General features: G+C 36.7%; 1 long non-coding RNA gene across 2 annotated transcripts; it reads left to right on the top strand.

Annotated features, from left to right (window-relative positions):
* The first annotated feature begins 2,102 nt into the window (after positions 1-2,102).
* LOC140249033 (uncharacterized) lies at positions 2,103-4,397 on the top strand. Of its 2 annotated transcripts, none has more exons than XR_011902929.1 (3): positions 2,103-2,171; positions 2,716-2,870; positions 4,089-4,397. It is a non-coding gene; the product is annotated as an uncharacterized lncRNA (long non-coding RNA). The 2 variants fall into 2 exon arrangements; XR_011902930.1 differs by having other exon boundaries at positions 2,745-2,870.
* The last annotated feature ends 19,157 nt before the right edge of the window (positions 4,398-23,554 follow it).

Here is a 23,554-nt window from a genome sequence, read left to right on the forward strand (position 1 = left end):
CTTTCCCTAATTTTTCAGTATTTGTAATTCTACTCCAAGACAACTACGTGCCTTTCATATTTATAAATTACATTCAAAAATCACTTTTATCCTCACGCATTTAATGTTGTTCATGAAATTTAGATGCTGGAATAGGAAGTTCTTCTACACCATATTAAAGCAAGATCATAAAATCATAGCTATTTAGTCTCAAGGCTCAGTTGAAATGGTACAGTGTATACTATTAATAATGAAATAAAAAGAAGGAAAAAAAAAATATTCTTAGCCTTTGCAGTGAAAATTCTTCATACATATTCAGCTACCAAAAAACAATACTTAAACTTTTAAAAGAAGAAATTTTAAGCAAGAATAGAAAAAAAAAAAAAAAAAAAAATCCCTCTAGCTACAAAATCTCATGATATGATGCTCTGTCCAATTTTTTACCTGTTGTATTTTTAAGTCAAATAAATGGTTCTTTTCTCAGTGCTAATTTTGGCCTACTTCATGAGCATGTTCTACTTAATTATGACATTTACAATTACCTTTTCTCTGAGTTACAGTTATCTTTTTTAGTCTTACATTCTCCTTTGCCTTGTGTATAAATGCTGCCATCTACTTGTGTTATGGGAAAATTAATATCAGTGCTCAGAAAGCATAAAATTTCATACCAGAAATATTCTACTCCTCCAAACTGCATGTATTCAGCTTCACAGACCACTGGCAGACATGAGCTATTTTTATGTGTTCACCTCAGAACACCAAGAAAGTAGTTCAAGGACATCAATCTACATTTGTACATAGAGAGAACTCACATTTTTTGGAACATATTTGTTTTTATTCTGCTTTAGGTCTGACAAACTTGAGCTGCTTTGTCACTATGAAACTCTCCTGCTATCAGTGCTGTGGACAGAGCTTTTTTTGGCACAGATCTTCAGAAATATATTGAGATTATTAAGTATTTTTATAACTGTGAACCACCAAGAGCATGAAAAAAAAGCTGCAAAGGAGGACTGCATTAAGTCAGCCTCACATTTATTAGGACCTGCTTATAATCACCTTAGTGCTAGGCTCTCCAAATGGCACTGGCTGAAAGCCATGTTTTTATTCAGTTCATCATCATCAGTCTTGTCCTGGTGGTTAGCAGTCAATGAAGAGGTGACTGTAGCGCACTTCTCAAGTGGTTCAAACCAGTAATGAATTCTTCTACTCATAGCAGTAGCACTGTTATGCCAGCCTATCTGTAGGAGTCTGCTTCTGTGACCAACTCTACTGAGCAGTTGTGTCTCAGTATGTTAACATTCATTGAAGGAAGGTAATAATTTTTGCAAAAAGGTGTCTTAATGTAAACTTTCGCTGTTCTGTAATACAAAACAGAACAAACTGATAGCAAATGGATTTCATTTCTGGTGAATATCTGCTACAGCACTGGGTGCATAATTGCCCTTGGGTTTGCTAATCAGAACTTATTCCTCAATTATATCAGTTTATTAAAAGTACTACTTCTAGTATGGAAATTTGAAAACCTGGGTATGGTGTAATTGCTCTTCCATTTGACTCCTAATAAAAAACTTGATATTTGGATGGCAAGGAACTTTTTATATTATCACATTTTTGTATTTTTTTGTTCTTTTGTATACCGTTATTTTAAGGAACTCATATAATGCTTTTATTTTTCTTCCTTTTAAACATATTTTAAAAGAGAGTGCACCCTATTAACACTTTGGTAAGTATTAATGAAAGAAAATCTTAATTTTATTGAAAGTGGAAAAAACCTGTATTGGCTCAGTTTTGGCTGAGATACCGTCTGTGAAATAAAACATAGACATGACAAGTACAAGAAATACATTTACCTGCTTTACTTACAAAGGAAAAAAGTATATGCAGTTCAGTACATGTTGATATAAATTATACTAACCCATCCTTGAGTAAGGTAATTTGTGTGACCATGCTTTCAAAACCTGAGTTAATGTATGTACAGAAACTGTTGAGTCCTGGCCAGAACCACTGATTGATTACCTGGGAAAAGGACCTGGTTAGGCCTGGGAGCACAGGTGAAGGCAATTCAGCTGTGTGACTGAAAGGTTTGGAGCCTAACTGCACTTCTCTTAGACACCATCTATGGGCTGATTGCCACTATGGATGGATCTCTGGTTGGAGTTCTCTTTGTTAGGGAGTTTTTTCCTTGGAAATGGGTGAGTATTCTTTTTCTGTTTGTCCCTTTTGCTGTTCTGCTTCTGTATTGCCTTTCACTGTGCTCAGCTGTCTGACTATAATAATGTAGCATCCAAAGATGGAAAGATACACTGTTATGTACTGCAGATGTCCCTTGTGTTTGACAGTGATGTGAAAACTAACAAATAATAATTATGTAAGCAGATGCATTTCATGAACACAGTGTAGGGCCTCAATTTTGAAAGAATAATGAAATCTTTAGTAGTTTCCACAGTTTTCCTAATCTTCTGAAAGCAACAAGGCAGGGAAGGGTAGATTCTACACTACAAATACTAATTAAATATTGCAAGTATAGTACTGGGTATGCTATTTCAGGTTTTGCTTTGCAGGGTACACCTGGGCTAAATTATGAAAGTCTTAATGCTCACTGAGACTAGGATATGGGTTTCAAGGCTAATCCACATTAAATTAAGATATTGGATAACATTCTGACATCGTTACTAGCAATCCCTCTAAGGCTTAAGGACATACAAGAAAGGCACTCACTGTGTTTCTTTTGCACAGGTATCTGGGTGGCTGAAATCCCTCATGAGAATGAGAGCCTGTGAGTGTGATGCCTTTTTCAGCTGATGCAAGAAGACCTCATCAACAGTCTCCCCTTGATCAGGCAGTCTGTAGTAGATCCTGACCACCAAAGTTTCTGTGCTGATCTAGAAAATGTAAGTATTGAAACAGAACTTTGATACCTGTAGTGGATTAAATGAATATCAGGGGCTGAGCTGCAAGGAAAAGCTCATTGATAGAGCAAGCTCTCCCTACAGCAACACAGACTTGCAGGTGATGTCTGCACATTTGACCATGAGTTTATCAAAGCAGCTTCATGCAGGAGATTGTTAGGCTAGAATGTTTCTTTCTCTTGCTGTTGTAAGATGTCAAAACAGATGCACAGTGCTAAAGCATGTTTGTCAGTCTATGTAGCTTAATTTTACCTACTAGAATGAGTCATCGATTTTCATTCCCTTAAAGTCTACTCCATTTCCTAAAATACTCTCTAATTTATTTTCCTAGCTCTGAAACTAGCACTTCTGACAAAATAACTGACACCTTGTTAATCTTTCAGCCTTGGACAAGACTTACTTGTTGTATCTCCTTGCAGGAATAATAACATTTGCAATCATCTCCTTCTAAGCTGATATGCTGACATCTGAATTTTTTTTTCCAGCTCATATTTACACAACATGCCAAATGCATCTCTCAAGATTGATTAATTTCAGGTGTCCTTATTAAAAAGAAGTGTGAATATTTTTTTTGATCCTGTATGGTCCCAGCTTGGTGGAGGTGGACACTGGTCCTGCTGTAGTACTTCTGGGATGGGAATGATGACTCAGGATCCCAAGTTATGAGGAAGGCTCAAGGTGGCATGGCATGAAAAGTCAGGCTGGATGCTACCTTCAGAGACATTGCCACTAATTTTACAACAATTTAGTTTTCACATAGCTGAATAATGCCAATATGAAATTATAACTCACTTTATTTATGTTTGAGAACTTCCTGCCTGTTTTTTGATATGCTGTCTGGGTAGTTTAACTTAGAGTTTGGTTTTGTTAAATATGCTCTGAATTTTATGATCACATGGAGAGAAAATCAATATCATCATAGTATCATAGTATTGTGCGAGTTGGAAGGGACCTTAGAGATCATCGAGTCCAACTCCCGGGATTCGAGCCCTCTGTGTAGCAGAGTGGCACTTCTACCCCCTGCTCCACAGGAGGGGATTCGAACCCGGGCCCCCTGGTGTTGCAAACGGGAATTCTACCGCTGCGCCACCGGAGGCACACTAATATGCTCTTTTTTCTTTCTTTTTTCTTTCTTTCTTTTTTTTTCTTTCTTTTTTTTTTTTTTTTTTTTTTTTCCCCTCAATATAATATTGGTAACAGCTGAACTATGATCTGAAAAGAGGGAGATGCTGTTGGCTTTTAACACCATATTTTGAGGAAGAAAAAGGGCAGGAAAAAGTTCTGTGGTTATTTTCACTTTTCCTCACATTAGACAGTATCACTGAACTGGTGAGTATGCTAAGGAAGATGTCATTACACTTTGTTCCCTGACAGATGAGAAGGGAACAGGAACAGAAAGAGACTGTCTCAATCTTCTGGTAGCAAGACTGTGAAATTATACCCGGTGCTGAAATACGGAAGAATAACTTTATAAACTGTATTATAGTGGATTGTATATAACCTTTTTACCTCATGCTGGCCCTATCTTTTTATGAGCTTGTGATCTTAAAACAATTGTGTATTTTGATTGTCTTTGGCCAAGGACATGTTTGATCTTTGGAGGCTGAATATTTTGAGGGCTGCTTTCTTCATCAGTTTCTTTATTTTTTCTTCACAGATTGTCCAGATAATTGCTTTTTCATACACATTTGCAATATGAAGACATAGAAAAATATAAATTAATTGTAGCTCTTAATTATTTGATGTAATCACTGTTATTTTCTTTGAGATGACTAGTGATACAAAAGCAATGAAATTCTGTTATGATACTTCCCACAGGGACACAAATTAGAAGTATATGAATGTCATTAATATTATATGGAAATGATTTGTTTGGTTTTGCTGTTCTATTTGGGTTAGCATTAGTCAGTCAGTCAGATGTTACTAATGAGAAAGTTGATGAAAGCTTATCCAGCTGCTGAGAAGGTCAATGAAGTGATAGACCCCTTTCTCTCTTAACTTAGTCCACATCAAGAAAACAGCATAAAGCAATGTTTTCACTAATTAACTGAAGTCATCTTTCCATTAATTAAAATAAAACACCCTGTTTTTGGAGAGCTTTGGCATAAGACAATGCTTACATAAGGGATCAAATCTCTCAAACCAGTTGATTAATGTCTGAGTGGTAACAGAAGGCTCCCTTTATGGGATTCTTGTAGCAGCATCTTCAGCTGAATCAGAAGAGACTTCCTCAACTACTTTTCTTCTTGTTTTTTGTACTTTAGCTATATTCCTATAAGACCACTCCAGCAACACTTGTAATTCCTCACTGTTGATTATCTTAATCTACACAAAAAGCATCTCCTAATTATCTTGCCTATGTGTGAAAGAGTATTTTATGCATCTATTGTATCAATTTGTACTGTCCACTTACATTGTGTACAATTTGGCCAGTACTACATCTCTGAACTTGAGGTTCTCTGGAACAGAGTGTCTTCCTGGGAGGTTAATATGTGTGTTTAATCATACAAATTGGTCTGTTTAAGGCAGGAACGGTCTGGGAGAATCTTTAGAACTTTCCAAAATTCCCAGCTGGAGAACTTCTCTAGCAATTAACCAAATATTTTGTTTTGAAAACAGCTGAAAATTCAGTCAATCATAATACCTCAAATGAGTCTGTTATCCCTATCTAGCATCTAAACACCTGGGGAGTTTCTAGCCAACCCAAGATATTAATGACCTCATTATTAAGAGCACTGAGTATCTGCATAATCCCAGTCCCAATACCCAATTACATCACAGTTATAACCACAGGACAAACTTAAACTTCAATGCTTCATTTATAACTTAAATTACAAATTTCTTGTCATAGTATGCTTTCAATTATATGCTCTGGCATAAAGATTCCTTGAGAGAAATTACACTGCAGTATTGTAAGATTTTCCTTAGAATATTTTTTGGAAGCAAATAGTTTAAAATGCTTAAACTAAGAAAAAAAAGGTCATACATAGAAAAGGTTAGATTCGATTACTGAATCTTTGACTTGTGAATGTAGCTGGGAATGCAGGAGCATAATTTATTCTTAATTTTGGATTAAAGTGGAGCGCAATACAAAAAAATCTGTTTTACTTGATTGCTTTATAAACAAATATCACCAAATGATGAATGCTTTTTAGAAGCCTTTGTTCATGGAAAACTTGACTAGAATCATAGAATTAGAATCATAGAATCATAGAATTACCCAGGTTGGAAAAGACCTTGAAGATCATCAAGTCCAACCACAGCCTAACCAGTACCCTAACTCTAAAAATCCTCCACTAAATCATATCCCTGAGTACCATATCCAAACGGCTCTTAAACACATCCAGGGATGGCGATTCAACCACCTCCCTGGGGAGCCTATTCCAGTACCTAACTACCCTTTCTGTAAAGAAGTTCTTCCTAATATCCAGCCTAAACTTACCCTGGTGCAAGTTGAGGCCATTTCCCCTAGTCCTGTCACATGTCACTAGTGAGAAGAGACCTGCCCCACTCTCACTGTAAGAACCTTTCAGGTACTGGAAGAGAGCGATAAGGTCTCCCCTCAGCCTCCTTCTCCCCAGACTAAACAGCCCCAGCTTCCTTAGCCTCTCCTCGTAGGGCTCATTCTCCAAGCCCTTCATGAGCCTTGTTGCCCTTCTCTCAAGGTGAGGCCTCACCAATGCCGAGTACAGGGGCAGGATGACTTCCTTAGTCCTGCTCACCACACCATTCTTGATACAAGCCAGGATGCCATTGGCCCTCTTGGCCACCTGGGCACATTGCTGTCTCATATTCAGCTGACTGTCCATCAGCACACCAAGGTCCCTTTCCGTCTGGGAGCTTTTCAGACACACTTCCTCAAGCCTGTTGGGTTGCCTGGGGTTGTTGTGACCAAAAATGCAGGACCCAACACTTGGCCCTATTGAAACTCATTCTGTTCACCTTGGCCCAGCGGTCGAGTCTATCCAGGTCCCTCTGTAGTGCCCTTCTCCCCTCAGGCAGATCAACACTCCCTCCCAGCTTAGTGTTGTCTGCAAACTTACTGAGGGTGCACTCAATACCCTCATCCAGATCATCAATGAAGATGTTAAACAGAAGCAGCCCAAGCACCGAGCCCTGGGGGACACCACTTATGACTGGCCGCCAACTGGATTCCACTCCATTGACCACAACCCCCTGGGACTGGCCATCCAACCAGCTCTTCACCCAGCGGAGCATGCGCCCATCCAAACCACGGGCAGCCAGCTTCCCTACCAGAATGTTACAGGGGACCGTGTCAAAGGCCTTACTGAAGTCCAGGTAGACCACATCGACAGCCTTACCTTCATCTACCAAGCCGGTCACCTTGTCATAGAATGAAATCAGGTTAGTCAGGCAGGATCTACCGTTCATAAACCCATGCTGACTAGGCCTGATCCCTTGGCTGACCTTTAGTTCATCCATGATGATACCTGAGATTATCCTTTCCATAACCTTCCCAGGCACCGAGGTGAGACTGATGGGCCTGTAGCTGCCAGGATTGTCTTTCTGGCCCTTTTTAAGATGGGCATCACATTCGCCAATCTCCAATCTACTGGGACATCCCCAGTCAGCCAAGACTGCTGAAAAGTTATGGAGAGGGGTTTGGCATTCACATCTGCCAACTCCCTCAGCACTCTAGGGTGCAACCCATTAGGCCCCATGGACTTATAAACATTCAGCTTTCGAAGCAGGTCCAGAACCATCTCGTCGCAGATCACACAGGGCTCATTTTGTTCCCCCTTCCCATCTACCAGTGCAGGGGGCTGTGTTCCCAGGGAGTTACAAGAGTTACTATTGAAGACCGAGGCAAAGAAGGTATTAAGTACCTCAGCCTTATCCTGATCCTCAGTGACCAAGTTGCCCTCAGAATCCAACAAGGGATGAAGATTTTCCCTAGCCTTCCTCTTGCTGTTGATGTGTTTATAAAAACATTTACTATTCTCCTTAACCTTAGCAGCCAAGCTCAGTTCTAGCTGCGCCTTGGCCTTCCTAATTTTCTCCCTGCACAGCCTCACTACAAACCTGTAATCCTCATAAGTAGCTCGCCCACTCTTTCAGAGACCGTAATCTCTCTTTTTGTTCTTTAGATCAAGCCAAAGATCTCTGGTCAGCCAGCCCGGACTATTATGAGTTTAGTCAAAGGCTTAAGGATACCTCAGGTGTGGAGGGAACTGAGCAAGGAAAAATTATGTGGGTCTGGAAGGTCCTTTCCCTTTCCCTTTCCCTTTCCCTTTCCCTTTCCCTTTCCCTTTCCCTTTCCCTTTCCCTTTCCCTTTCCCTTTCCCTTTCCCTTTCCCTTCCTCTTTTTTTTTTCTTTTTTCTTTTCTTGCATGAATCTATTTACCTGTTTATCTATCTTTATCTATGTATCTACCTACCTGTCATCTATCTTTCTGTATCTCTGTCTAGATATTTGTAATATTACATTTCAATATTATATCTCAAGTGATATTGAGATTGGAGCTACCTCTTCTGAAGGACTGAACCCTTGGATAGGATGTGGCATTCTTACCTTTTACTTCTCTGTAAAGTTGAACAGGCCTTTCCAATTTGGTTGTGCTTCCCAAACTGCTGTGCAAATCCAGTTCCAGATGGCTTGCTGTATGTGAACCTGTTTGTGTGGTATTAACCCATTTAATGAGTATTAACACCTGTTTGTGGGGTATTAACCCATTTAATTAACCCATTTAATTTAAGTGAGTCCATTCAACCATTCTACATGTGTGTAGAGTCATAGCGCATTGATATCCCCAGATAGATAACAAACATATCACAACATTATCATGTTTTCTAAGCCATTCAGTTATTGCTGAAATAATTTTTTATGAACAAATATAGCAGTAGACTACAGGAAAGAATCAGATTCAGTCTTTATAAATAGTATTGGCCTAACTTTCACAGAGGCCAATGAATGAAGACTACTAACAAGTTCTGAAACCTGTGGGACTACATAGGTAGCTAAAATCTGTCTTTGAAATATTTGGCATTTAATTTTTCCAACACATTTTAAATTTAAGACAATAGGAATTTTCCTATTAAGAATGTTTTAGATCAAGAGCATAGTTATATCACTTCAGTTTTGAAATACTTAAGCATTTTGATCGCTTTCAGATTCCTTATAATATTGCTTGTATTGCAGTGTCACACACTTCAAGTCACACGCTGAGCTTAAACAAAGAAAATTCAACAGTAGTGGATTTGGAAAAGAAAGTTATTTTCTTGGATAGTGTCACAGTTTCAGCTGGGATAAAGTCATTCTTCATAGATGCTTGTACAATGCCATGTTTTGGGTTTTTTTTAATGAAAGTATTGGTGATAGAATGCCAATCTTTTAGTTGCTGCACAGCAAAGCTTGCATAGAGCCAAGAACATATTAGCTTCTCATGTTGCCCTGCCAAGAAGGAGCAGGGGTGCTCAACGACCTGGGAGGACAAACAGCTGGAAGTGTTGACCAAAATGACCAAAGGGATATACCACACCATATGGTGTTATACACAGCAATAAAAGTGAAAGGAAAAAAACAGTAGGAAGAGCAGTGTGTTTGGGTTGATGGTATTTGTCTTCCCAAGAAGCCATTTTCTAGGATTCAGCTCTGCTTTCCTACGAATAGCTGAATATCTATCTGCTGATGGGAAGTAGGGAATAGGTTAATTATTTTTCCCTGCTTATGAGCACAGCTTTTGCTTTATATGGCAAACTGTCTGTATATCAACACATGGGTGTTCATGCTTCTACCTTTTCAATTTTTTTTTTTTCTCCTATCCCATTAGCAGCTGTGTTATCATGAGCTGACTGCTGAGGTTAAAATAGAAAAGATAGCTTGTACAGAAGTTTAAAGTTTTTTTCAACATTTCCTAGAAAAAGGGAATTTTAAAAAACTACTTTTTTCACCCCCAAATATTTAATTATCTTCATTCTCTTCAGCCTGATTTTTTTTTTTTTATTATATGTTTTCATAAAGTCAGAGTAATACATGCATAGAAAACAAATTTAAGTTCATTTTAAAACAACATATTGATAAGGATGAAAAGAGAATAAAGAAACATTACTAATGTTACTAATTTCTATACTGGTAAAATTCAAGAGGGCCAATTCTAGGACCAATCCTCAGAGCTGATATTCACTTTAAAAATAACTATTCCAGGAAGAAAAAAGAAAAAGAGATTTACTTTAAAAGTCTGAATATCTTGTGTAATGATGAGGAGCTTCCTGGCTGACATTGTCTGCCAATAGATGATGAGTGCTGCCCTTACAAGTCAGATACCACTGCTGAAATTTCCAGGTAACATGAAGATAGCTCTCAGCAATTCAAAAAAATAATTGTCACTTCCTCTCTCTTCAGAAAAATGAAAAAGAAAGAGGTAAAAAAAAAAAAGCCTTAGGAGAAAATGGAAAAGCTGACTTAGCAAGTAACATAGTGTAATAATAATCTTTGTATTCAGACTGTTTTCTTGTCCAATTAATTCAAGGTCAATTTTCAGAAATCTGTTTAGGAAAATTAACTTTTCTAGGAAAAAAATGTGGGAGTTTGTCTTCCAGTAATGTGGGTGATTCTTACTTCTTCTTTGTTGACAAATCTTGGCTATATTGATATGCCATACTGTGTAGTTGACACTGAAATAATAATGTCATGTGATTTTATAGAAAAAAAAAAATGATTGTAAGATGTTTAGCTGGCATATAGCATTGCAACTGAGCTCAAATCTAGATATTTGGTTTAAGAGTAATCTAGACACTAAATTCATTTCCAAGGTCAGCAAAATATTCCTAAATGATTTTTTTTCCTTGCCAGTGTTTTTTTTGTTTGTTTGTTTGTTTGTTTCTTTGTTTGTTTTTCTTTTCCCTTGGAAAATACATTTCTTTTACTATTTCTGTATTTTAAATTACTTACTTATGTAATAGAAAATTGAAATTCTTTGACTACCAGGAAAAACTTTTTGTGTGTTCTTTCACCTAAAATATTTTCTATTGAAGTTCTATTATCTGAATTCTTTGTCATATCGGAAAATACAGAATCTGAATACAGAAGCTAGCTCTAGGAAGTGTCAAAACAACATATCCTTGGAGAGAGAAGAATGGTTCAGATGAATGTGAGCAGTCTTAACACAAACAGGGAGCGCATAGAAAGACTCCACATGCAGTGACAGCTACTGCTGTGGCCTGTGTGTTTTTACTTGTTGTCACCAAGCTGGATGGAACTGTGTAGACTGTGCTTGATGAACACAAAACATAGCTGTGACAAACATCTGGAAAGTCTGTCTTATGATTGAGAGTGGACTGCTGGATATGCCTATGGGGCTTCACAAGGTCTTTTCAAACCTCTTTCACTGCAAGGTGAACAACATAGTGACACTTTCTGAATGGGTGTCTGTTATACAGCCAGAAAAACTCTTTAAATTCCCAATTTTATCAGAATTCACAAATGTTACTGGCAAAAATGGAGTTTACTGGCCCTATATGAGCCTTTCTCAGGTGAAGCAACAGTCACAAAATGATTCCAAAGTCTCTCATTTTCGTTTATTTCAGGCTATCCACTCAGTTGCAGTCACATGGGATGTCCTAAAGAAGCAGCCTCTCCCTTCTTTCATAAAAACATCCCATGTTCTCTAACAGCGCTTCTATGTCTTATTGCTCCATAGTCAGCATAGTCTGGTCTTGGCAAAATAAATGCAAAGCTATAGAACTGTAGAGTGATGATCTATTTTTTCACTCTCAAATTACAGAATAATTTGGGAATCACTTAACTGCTATGAATCTAAAGAAGAAAGGACTTAGAGACAGGAAGGGAGGACTTCATAAGGTGCAGAACAGAGAATACTCCTTTCTGAGTATCCAGCAATGCTAGGTTATCTCCTGAGATTCTTGTTCCTCTTCCAATAAAAGATAGATTCAAAAAGCAGCAAGTAGTTTTCTTACACGATGTAGTTTCTTCCTTTCCTTCTTTTTGTCCACCTCTATTTTCTTGCATCTTTTTTGCAGAATCAGTAGTAAGATTTGCAGTCATTCATGTGTCTAGAGACATCAGCTCAACACAGTCTTGTGCACATACTTCTGGAGGACTCTCACTATTTCTCCCTTTGGTAAGTCATGTTTGGAAATCCTCTGCATGATATCCTTGGTTAGTGACTAAGATGGTAAATTAGGCTTCTTCAAGAATTATGATATTCTCTGGCTGTGGGGTTCAGGTTTATCTGAAGATGGTATTATAGACAAAAGTAGAACTACAGTGCTGGCCTTGTGTTTCTGATTGTGAGTCCCTAGATACTATCAAAGGTGAGCATGTCTACCTTGCATCTGAGAGCCTGCATATGATATGTGAAGTATCTGTTTTGATTAATGTCGCTAGGCAAATCCACTACTGAAATTATGGTTACTTATATGTCTCAGCATTTAAAATGCAGGTCTTAAAATGTGATATGTCAAGTAGCAAGTATTTTAATTAAGGTAAATTTTCTTTCCTAAAAATTCCAAATGAGAGCTTTCACTGAAAGTAAAATATATTTCACTGAATGAAAAATATATATATGTATGTATATATATATATATATATATTTTAGCTTGAAAATTTCTCATTTTTAAGATTACAGCTGATTAAAAAAAGTCAGGAATACCATTTGTTGTTCAACATATTTTGTTGCCTTTTCTTTATTGAAAATATTCTGACATTTAGATATTTTTCTCCTATTTCCCTACCCTTTCCTTCATTCTCCCTCTACTAATTAGTCTTTATTGTTTGAATCTTAATATTATGTGATACTAGTTTTGTATTTTTATTTAACTTTATTTTAGTTTCCTGGACTGAAAAATTCTCTATTGTGATGACATCTATAAACACCTTAATAATTTTTTGTGCATAGGAATTTAAGAATAGAAAACTCTATCTTAATGACTCTCAGAACTGGCTAAACATTAGAATATCAGCAATATTATTTCTGACATTTTTTGTTCCCAATTTGAGTTCTTATATTAACCATCCTTTCTTGTGGAAAAATGGATCTCATCCTTCTGGTGTTTAACTTGAAATCTAGCACTTGTAAATCAGCAGTATATATATGCATCAAAAACAGATAATCTAACAAATAAATAAAACTTTATGATTTTTGGAGAAGCTTTAGATCCATAGCTATGGTTAGCTGCTGCACACCTACTGCCAGTGCCAGAAACAAAACACCAAATTATAGCATTACTTTTTACCAGTACACCATCTTTCCAGCATCAAAATAATGTGCACCTTTGCAAATTCTTGTTAATTGAAAGACTGCTTATCAGAAGTTGCTTCATTCTTATCACTTAGGTTATAATTTCAAACTCGTTGATTTTGGTGTGGCTTGTAACCACTTGTACTGGAATTCAGAAACTTTTAAGAATCTGACAAAAATTTATACTTCATCAAGCAATCTGGACTACAGCACCAGTCTGACCAAGGTCTGCATTGTCTGCGCTCTTGAGGCTCTGACCTTTCCCTCACTTCTTTCTTTCCTGATACAGAATGCTCACACCGTACAGGGCAGTTCAATGCATTTGTCCACAATATTCCTTCTGAGCTAAAAACTTCCTTGCTGCCAGCACCCTACAGGTACACCACTGATACTGCTTCATCCTTACTTCTTCAATGAAATAAATACTGACAGGAAGCTATTCTCACTCCTTCATCTCCTGCTCAGCTAAGCTGTCACAGGAGATCTCTTTCCCAGCTCTGTCTGTGTATAAGTGTTATCCATCTCATTTCTGCTGCCCTGGTCTACTACAAGTCAAGCAAGACCACAGCCTGTTTAACTGCAATTGCAGTCACTACTTAGTAGTCCCCATCTGATCTCATCTCCACAGGTGAGAAAAACTGTATATTTGTGACCTGGTCAGATCTTCCACTGATCAGCCATGCCCTGCCCCGAAATCACAAGGTGTCTGATGTCCCCCATTCTTTTTCTTAATTTATTTATCTATCTACTTATCAATTGATTTATGATTTTATTTAAACACATACCATCATATTCTTATGCTGAAAAGTGCTGTTGCTGAGTATTTAATATTCTATGCTTCATACATTACAGGAATTATTCAAGTCAGCTGAAAGACTCCTGTGCATCTCAGTAGAAGTTTGATCAGGAACTCAAACCCAGTTTCAGTTAAGGGGCTATTCAGTGAGCTCCATGAATAGCTACAGTTTGTTTAAATGCTATTGATATTAATATAATTTTATATTTACAAGTTAAAATTAAACATGTGAATCTAGTCTATTGAATGATGAGTGCAGAATGATTTCTAAGACTTGTAGGTTTATTATTTTAAATTTATAAGGCATTGGTGAGCTAAAACAAAAAAGAGGAAAATTCTGAAATGGATACACCTTAAGAGGTAATTTTTCTGGGAGGGAGAGAGAAGGAAAAAGATAGTGGCTACTTTTGTCTAAATAGCTTAATAAGCTTAAATGTCACCAAATTTGATCTATGCCTTCTTTCAAGAAATGTCTCAGTTCAAAACAGACATGCTAATGTATACTACTAGTGAAATGAAAAAGCACAGTTCATTCCATAGATCTAGATGTTGAGATCTTAGAAACTTATTTACTAAGTCTAAAAAAAGTTTGCCTCCATTACCTCAGCATTTAAAAGCAAGGGCCATATTTTCTTCTTTAAAGGAAGAACATGGTTCTAGCTTTTATCCAGAATAATGCATACATACAAACAAAACCTCTATTCATTGTGTTCACTCTGTCTCAGCTAAAGAGGAAATTAATGCAGTAAGTTCCTTATGAATGAGAGCAGTTTGCACTATACTTCTTCATGGATAAACAGAGATTTGTGTACTGATATTTAATTTCATATATATAATACTACTATTAAAATTATATAAGTTCAACAGGCTTTCTGAATTTTAGTTAATGTGAAGTAGAATTTATGGTGAAAGTACCATAAAAGCGGACTTTCCACAAATAAACAAAATAAGTCTCCATGAAATTATTTGATTTGAATGTTTAATGAAACATTGCTGTTACCACTTCACTTTCAACAATAGGAGTTGTACAGAATATTTTGTCATATAATTTTAACCATTTCCATCAGTGAAACAAATTTCTGCCCATTTAACAGGATAGCTTTGAAAAGCAAAAATATTCATAGGAAAACAGCAAGGGAAATTTAAATCTTGCTGGAAATAAACATTTGTATTTCTGAATTTTTATCACTGGTGTCACATACCAAAGCATTCTTGAAATGTTCTTATCCTGACTTAGAGGTGGTCCAATTTATAAAGATCGTTGTCTTCTAAATAAGGATTCATGAAAATATGTTCTCTTTTTTACAAATTAATAGGGATAGGATATGTACACTCTAGGTAGGGGACACAGAAATAATTCTAAATAAGATAGCTGATTATCCTCCTACATTCTGTACATTACTAAATTGACCATAGCTAATTTTGTTTTCACATGGTTGGCAAGAGGGCAAGTGTTTTGAACCAATATGTTAAGTGTTCTGCTTCATAAACTGGAAACTTGCCTAGTGTAGTTGATTGTGCCAGCTGGCTGATCTTCAGCACAGGGCATGTGTTCATTCTTTGTCTCATGACATTATACTAGCCAGCTGTCAGTTGTCCCTTTTTAAGGCAAAACTAATAAAAATATGATTAAAGGGACCTTTTTTTAAAAAAAACAAAACTAAACAAAACAACAACAAAAAAACAACCAACCAAACAACAACAACAACAACAAAAAAAATGCCAAAAATCCTGGTCTCCTGTAAGGATGACAGAAATTTCACGCCAAACAGAAATCTTCTGGACTCCATTACCCTATAGAATATCAATCATAAAAAAAAATTGAATTATGAATAAATAGTTAAATTTGGTGATTCAATGCATGTCTCTTTCATTTCTGCAAATGAGAAATTAATATATGTGGTGAATGGAACTGTATACTAGAATCTGAATTGTCAGTTATTTATTTATTTATTTTATTTAAGAGTGCCTCTCTTCTGAAATAATAAGCCAGATGAGAGGTATCTACATGAAAAAAATTATATATGGACACTTACAGGGATTGAGGTGTGTGTAAAACCTGTTTAGTTCCTAGCCTTGCCTTGACACTAAATTGACTTCAGTTTAGAGAGAACTGTAAGCTTAAAAAAATGATACTGGATAATGTATTTGTGGAAATTTCTATCTTTGGAGCAGATTTTTTTTTTTTTCCCCTTTGAGGGGAGAAATATATAGTGAGGTCACTTTGTACAGTCAGGACAGATTTTATTTGCGATAAGAAATTTTTTAGAAAACAGGTCACCAGCAGCATCTTGGGCTATCAGCAGGCAAACATAAGTCATACTTTGTTTTCACTCAGCCCTGGAGAGGATACATTTGCAGTGCTGCATGCAATTCTGGGCTACCCTGTACAAGTAAAGGGCCACAGATGTGATGAAGAGAATTGGAGCATTTGGCATGTAAGGAGAGCTGAGTGTTTTGAATGTCCAGCTAGTAGCAGAGAGGGCTCAGGGGAATTTCATACATGCATGTAAATACCTGATGGTGTGGAATAGTGAGCCAGACTCTTAGCGATGCCTGGTGGCTGGACAAGATGAAGTCAACACCAACAGAAACACAAGAAACTCCACTTAAAAGTAATAGCCCTCTTATGTTTTTTTGTCTTGTTTGTATGTGTCTGTGAGCATGGCCAAACACTAAAATAAGTTGCCCAGAGTGTTTGCACAGTCTCCTCCACCTTTGGAGATATTCAGAACCCAATTGGGTGTGGTTCTGATTGACTTGTAGCTGACTCTGCTTGAGCAGAAGTCTTGGACTGGGCAGTCTCAAGAGTTGCCTTTCAAATCTTCCAACCTCAATCATTCTATAATATAGTACAACATTTCAGTAAAGAGGAAGGAAAAATTATCAGTAGGAATTTTTTACTTGTTTATTTATTTATTTATTTATTTTCAGTCTCTGAGAATGCCGAAAGTTGAAATCTGAGCTGCAGATGTTAAGGTTTATGTGCTTAATAAAGTGGAAGAATATGATCTCTTAATGTAGTTCAATTTTATTTGACTTGTGGGTCATCTTCACATCAAACATGCTGTATGCCAAGGATTCTGTCAAATTTTAGTGAAACAAAATAATTCATTTCTACAAGCATTCTGGAGCTATGTTTTAGGTGCTAAGTAGATGTTCTGCAAATAATTAAAATAATTAGGAAATACAGGCTGAAATAAGTTTCTTAACACGTTATTGGCCAAAACTGAATAGTTGCCTTGAAGACAAGTATTCTTTATATCACTTACTTTAGAGCTTTCAATGAAGTTGCATGAATAGAAAAATGTCTTCCCCCCACAAATAGACAGTCAAGGGAAGAATTTTGAGCTCACTTCTTGCAGTATGAAGAATAACAACTCTATCTATTACAAATCTTAAATAAAAAGCCTCCTAAATAATGAGAACAGAATTTCCTGATCTGGTCCAGAAATGTTTGGCTTCTGTCCTTGAGCACAAAGTATATACATTTAGTTCACTATATTATGTTGTATTATGTTATAAGTATTACACACTAGAGTGGTCTAAAATATTAAAATAAAATAGTAGAGAACATCTCTATAAAATTGAAATTTGGATTCTCTGGTTCTATTACTTTTATAATTTTATACCAGAATAAAGATGTGAGAAAGTTTTGTTTGAAACTATTAATTTGTTAAAACTGAACTTTTTGAAATGAGAGTTCTCAAGTACTTTTGGGAAAAAAAAAAAAAAAAAAAAAAAAAAGGAAAAAAAAAAAAGAAAAAAAAAGGAAAAAAAAAAAAAAGACAGAGAACCCAGATCTCTGACTTTCAAAGCAGTTATTTCAATTCATATTGAAAATGGAGAGATTTGAAGTTTGCATGGTACTCATATCCATGTAAGCAGTTATTCAAGTCTCATTGTCTTCCTATAAGTCATCAAATTCACTATCTAGATTTCAGCATGTATCTATCTTACTAATTCAGTATTTTATATTGAATAGCTACTTAGTATATTTAATAAGTAATATAGAGAACCCTCAATTTCTACAAAATATTTGTGCTTGTTATTGTTTGTTTGCATGTGATTCCAGGTTTTTGTTATTATTTTGCTCATACCCTTTTTCTCCATAAGGTTTTGACAGAGGTTATCAGCATTTACAGTTTGAAATCCTTCCTGACAAGAAAAAGCATGTTCCACTGAGTTAATGTACATTAAAATGTCTGTGACAAAGTGTCTGCATGAGACTGAGACATAAACTCTTCTTACTCAGTAAAAAACAAAAAAACAAAAAACTTTTGAGTCCACATCTTGTAATGATGCAAATTATCATTTCTAAGTAGAAATATCTAGCACCGGGAACAGCGTTCAATTCTTTCTAAAATCACAAGAGACAAAGATAAAGTCAATTTTTGAACATAGAAAATCACATTTCAGAAATAGCCGTGTGTCTTGCTCCAATTTAGGAGAGAGGCAAGGTTCTTTTGATAAGTTATGCCCGGCGTGAGATTAAGAAGAAAAACATTCAAATGTTGATCCTACCAGTTTATTAGAAATAATAGACAGCTGAAGGGATGGGGAAGGGAGAGCAGCGAATATCGAAATTAGGGTGATGGGGAAGGGAAAGTGGGTGATAGGAAAGGTAGAAAAAGGGCAAGAATTACGGAAAAGCGGGGAAAGTCACTTCCTGGATGCAGCAGCGTCCCGTTGCACGTTGTTTCGTTGGTCCAGGGAAAACAAGCGTAGGGGAGAGCAGCAGCAGAGTGGCAGGCCGCAAGCAGCAGATCGGTGCAGCGCAGAGCAGGAGGTAGAAAGGGCAGCAGGGTCTTGGGGAACAGCAAGGTCTCACGGAGCAGAGTCTTGAGTAGCAAGGTCTTACAGAGGAGAGAGGTCTCACGGGCAGAGTCTCGAGCAGCAAGCCCAGGTGAATCCGTTGGCAGCAGTAGGACGACGATGGAGGAATCTGAGGCCAGAAACCAAGAAGTTCTTCATGCATGCATCTTCTTCAGCATGCAGGCGTTCACGTAGTGAGGCATCTAATGTCAGACAACCTCCTTGTTCACAAAGTGAGGCATCTGATGTCAGAAAACCGAAAATCCATGGTTTGTCCATGCTCTTTTTATCCTACTTCTTTCCAGCCTATGTGACATTCCAGGGAGGCTTGGGTCAGAGTGATGTGAATACCTCGGAGATGGCGCTCTTCCTTGAGATGGGCCCACACAAAAAGACCACTTCAGAGCCATTCATCTGTATCTTATCTCCCTTTTGTAGCTCCTGGACTTGTCCATCTGTCACAACACCCTTAAACAAAGGGGTTCTGGAACCTTGGTTAAGACTTGCCTGGACTTGTCCTCCTGTGTGTCTCAGACAAAGGGAGTTCTGGAGCCTTGGCCAGGCTTGCCTGAACTTGTCCATTTCAGCAAACTTTGAGACACTAATGTAAAAAGCATGGCCTCTTACACCGAGTAAGTTTGAAACATTTAAAAAAAAAAAAAAAAAAAAAAAAAAGAAAAAAAAAGTGCTTACCTAGGTATTAAAAAAAATTAAACAGAACCAAATTCTAATTGTACTAAAAATTATAAGTCAGAAGTTTAAGGGAAACTGGAAACTGAAAATAGTACAGTAGTTGATCAAATGTAAGTAATTGTGAGTTTAGTCGGTATCCAGCTAAATATATTTTTCTTTGCCTATAATGGTTTCTCTGGCATTAAATCAGTTCTCTGCACTCTGTAGTATTACAGAAAATCTTTTTCATTTCAAAATCATTTAGGGTCAGCATAAATATATAATGACTGCAATCTTTCAAAAAGAAATTGGAACTTTAAATAGAGATAGAAGAAAGGCCTTAATTTAGTTAAACAGTATAATTCTTTGGAGGGTAGAGGGGGGAAGTAATGAGAAAAAATAAGGAAACATATATAAACATACAGTAACCTAAAGAAAACAAAAAATGGCAGACAGCTACATGAATAAATTCTAACCTTTTGTCATGGTCTTGTAATTTTTTTATATCGGTATTCCACATCATAACATCATATAAAACGTGGGTTATTGAGAAGTTAATGCCCCAGTTCTGCAGACTGACAGTTTTCTGGATACCTGGCTCTCAGAAGAGAACTACATATCCCAATGGATCTCATGGTCAGAAAGGAAGATCTTTCGCAAGAGGAAGGAAGTCACAGGATCTCTCTATCTCTCTCAATCTCTCACTGCCTGGCAGAGGGTGTGGGTGTGCTTCTAGGCTGTGCACCTTCAGTTCAAAATAGGTTTTTTAGTTTCAGAAAACTCTCTTATTTGGCTTATTAGCCTCAGTTTCAATGAGATTGTATTATATTGTGTTATTGTGCATTCCAATATCATAGTGATGTTTTCCTATTTAGAGCATTGCTGCTTGTTTTTTTGTTTTGTTTTGTTTTTTGTTTATATATTTTTCCCTTTTTCTTGAACTCAGCTCCCAGTTCCCTTCCCTTTTTACCTCTTTCAGTTTTGGGGCCAGGGGGCCCATGGGCCTACTGCCCCCTGTCATGGGCATAGATTGATCTAAATAACTCCTTGGAGCCTATGAAGACCATAAAATTATTCTAGAGAGAAGAAAATAAACCATAGGACATTTTACTATATATAATCTAATAAGATCCAGCTTGAAAATCTCCAAAGAAGAAAATTTTCAGTAAAAAAGAGATTATTATTATTATCTTTTGAATCAAATATTAATTACAGTAGGAAGTCTTTCTCAGAAAATATCCAGATTCTGCTAGCTCCCACAAGCCTGAGGAGAAATATTATGTTCTTAGTGTCAATCTTATGACAATCTTTCCTTGAGAAATCTAGTCCCTGACAGCACTATGTGGCTTATGAGGGTATCAGGAAGTAAATGTAAAGGGATTATAGGTATTATAAAGCATTACTAACTGTTAGGGGTGCTATAAGGCTGATTGCTTTGAAGATCAGGATAATCTAAATTTTCAGCTATCCTTCTTATTCTTTCAGACCTCTAAATTGGAAGGTATGTTTCAGTCACTCTTTGCAAAAGCCAGTTTGGCAGCTGCCCCAGGGGAAGAAAAAAGTGCCAGAGCATTTATTACAATCTTCTGAAGAAATAACAGGGTTAATAATGTTTGATAAGCCTACACAGTGTAAAGAGTGAAAAGAACTGATGCATTTTTAAAGGGATTGTCAGTCTCATTTGAGTCAGGTGCAATAGTCACCCAGAGAACTCTGTCAGTAAGCAATGTCATTAATAATGATTCATGGATATGGATATTCACAACAGCTGTGTCCTCACCTTTAAGTACCTCATACAATATTTAGAAAGTACTGGGAGATATTGCAGCAGGGAAGCTACTAAATTGCTGGAAGGAAAAGCTTGTTTAAATTGTTTAATGTGCTTCCTTAAAACTAGTGTACTGATTCTTGGGAGTGAATCTCTCTTCCTCTGTCTGTCTCCAATAAAAGTGCTGTAAGCAAAATAAGCAACATGCTAATCATCCAGTCCATGAAACCTTATGATACTGTGAGGTGTTGGCATCAACACTAGTATATATCATCAGCTTACAAATAAGCTGTCTGCTAGCAGTTGTCCTCATTCCATTAACATAGTAAAGAAACATATGGAGCAGTTTTCCAGGAACATCTTGAATTTTAAACTTCAGAAGTACATTCTTAACACTTTTTTTTTTTTCTTTTTTTTTTTTTTCCTTCTGAGCTGCTGTAGTTCAAAAACATGAATTCATTCATATTCTGATACAGTAAGGGAATATTTAATTACCATACTCTCAAAATATCAAATTACAATCTAATTACTCTTCAAAATGTGGTTACAAATTATTAGTAAAACACTCCTCTCATGTAGCTCCTCTAATCCTTACAGAATACTAGAAAAGGAGCAATGCAATCACCAGCTAAATCTGCTTAAAAGTTAGCAGCATTGTTTAGATTAAAGTGTTCAAAAGAATGATGTGATTTATTTATTTATTTTTACAGGAGAGTCAACCGAAAGAGGAGGAGCTACATCAGTTCTCTTTTCAGCATAATTTCTGAACTCTTGGCTTGGACTCTACTGAAGGATGACCCACAGTCAAGAGTAAGAGGTAAAAACTTATGACTCCCTGATTTCTGTAGCTATCCAAGTCAAAAGCTGATTTAGCTTGCCAGTATATATCTCAAAAAGCATTTCGTCACAATACAGCTGTTTCAGGTCATAACACATAGACTTCTTCACAAATTGTATACTTTTGCTATTCCTCAGTAAAGTAAAGGTGAGAAACTTTTGTACTGTTGGGTTTACATTCCAAAAGTGGGATGCAGTACCATCAGGGTGCCTGTAGGAAAGAAGGATTCTTGCACCCTAAGATGGACACCATTCACCATTACAAATCCAAAGCCAAAAGCTGTAATTTACAGGGATGCTTGGATAGTAGAATGTGTGGATCAGGATAATTACAGAATAATACTGATTAACATCCTACCTCGAATCCTAGCTTCAAGTCCTGGAGAAACTACCAGAACCAGTAGTTGGAGCACTTAATCTTTCACTTCTGGCAAACATGAAGAGCAGGATTGCTAAATGATTCCACACTCCCTAGCATCTATTTAGGTAAGGGCTTGGAATGACTGCACCTAGAAACAGAATGTGGCTTAACAGCTGCTACCCCATAGATGCATATATCTGATGGTGCCACTTTGCCTCTCGGTAACTGTTATTCATGCATGCTTGAGCATTCATTGCTTTCTCCCCTCATTCTTATCTTCTGCCATTTCTGAGCAGGCATAAACACTACTTTCTGCCAGTTCATATGAAGATCTTTGAAGATCTTTTTCCATTTTCGTACTGACAAACAACATTTCTCATTTTTCAACCAACGAAGTATTATTCTCAGAAATTTTTATTTAGCTTTAAATAAAATTCCAAATTTTGCTTGTAATAATATGTACAGAGAAAAGAAGTTTTAGTTGAAAACTGAAGTACTCCTACTATGAGTAGGTTTTTTTTCCCTGCAGGACGTGAACACAGTGTTCACCAGTTCACTAAAGTTATATTTGATATATGGAATGATTCTGTTGTGAGAATGTTCCTAACATCTTTAGGCTTTTTCTTTTGAAATGGGATCTGAACTCCAACAAGTCAGATCCAGCATTATTCTTGTATGCTGGACATGTATGCTCTGGTCAAATAGGAGCTTTATCATGTTCCAACGGACTGCTATGTTGGAAGACCTAAAATACTTCTGAAGACTAAATGACTTCTCTGTAAGGACATGCAAAGTCAAACAAGGTATAGGGTTATGTTTTTAGACATTCTAAAGATGTATTAAAAAGGCAGACCCTGACTTATCAAACACTGTGGGAGACAAGGAGTTTCCACAGATATACATTATATTCCACAGAATCCATTCAGGTCCTTGTCTTTCAGATGTTTTGATGTGCAAAAGACAAATAAGATTTGCTTGTTATCATTTTAGAAATAATGATTAATGTTTAAGGTCCCCAACAACTTTAAAGTCCTTCATTACTGACTTAAATTGGTGTCGTTAAAAGAGCTGCAAGTGCAAGTTCTAGTTTTGTTCTGTGTTTTCAGCTCTCCCCTTGTCACCAAACACACACACAAACTTGCACAGGTGAAAATTGTAATAAATCATTTTCACAAGTGTGTTATACAGTATCACTGT

Source organism: Excalfactoria chinensis, chromosome 2, assembly GCF_039878825.1.
Source record: "Excalfactoria chinensis isolate bCotChi1 chromosome 2, bCotChi1.hap2, whole genome shotgun sequence".
NCBI classification, from domain to species: Eukaryota; Metazoa; Chordata; class Aves; order Galliformes; family Phasianidae; genus Excalfactoria; species Excalfactoria chinensis.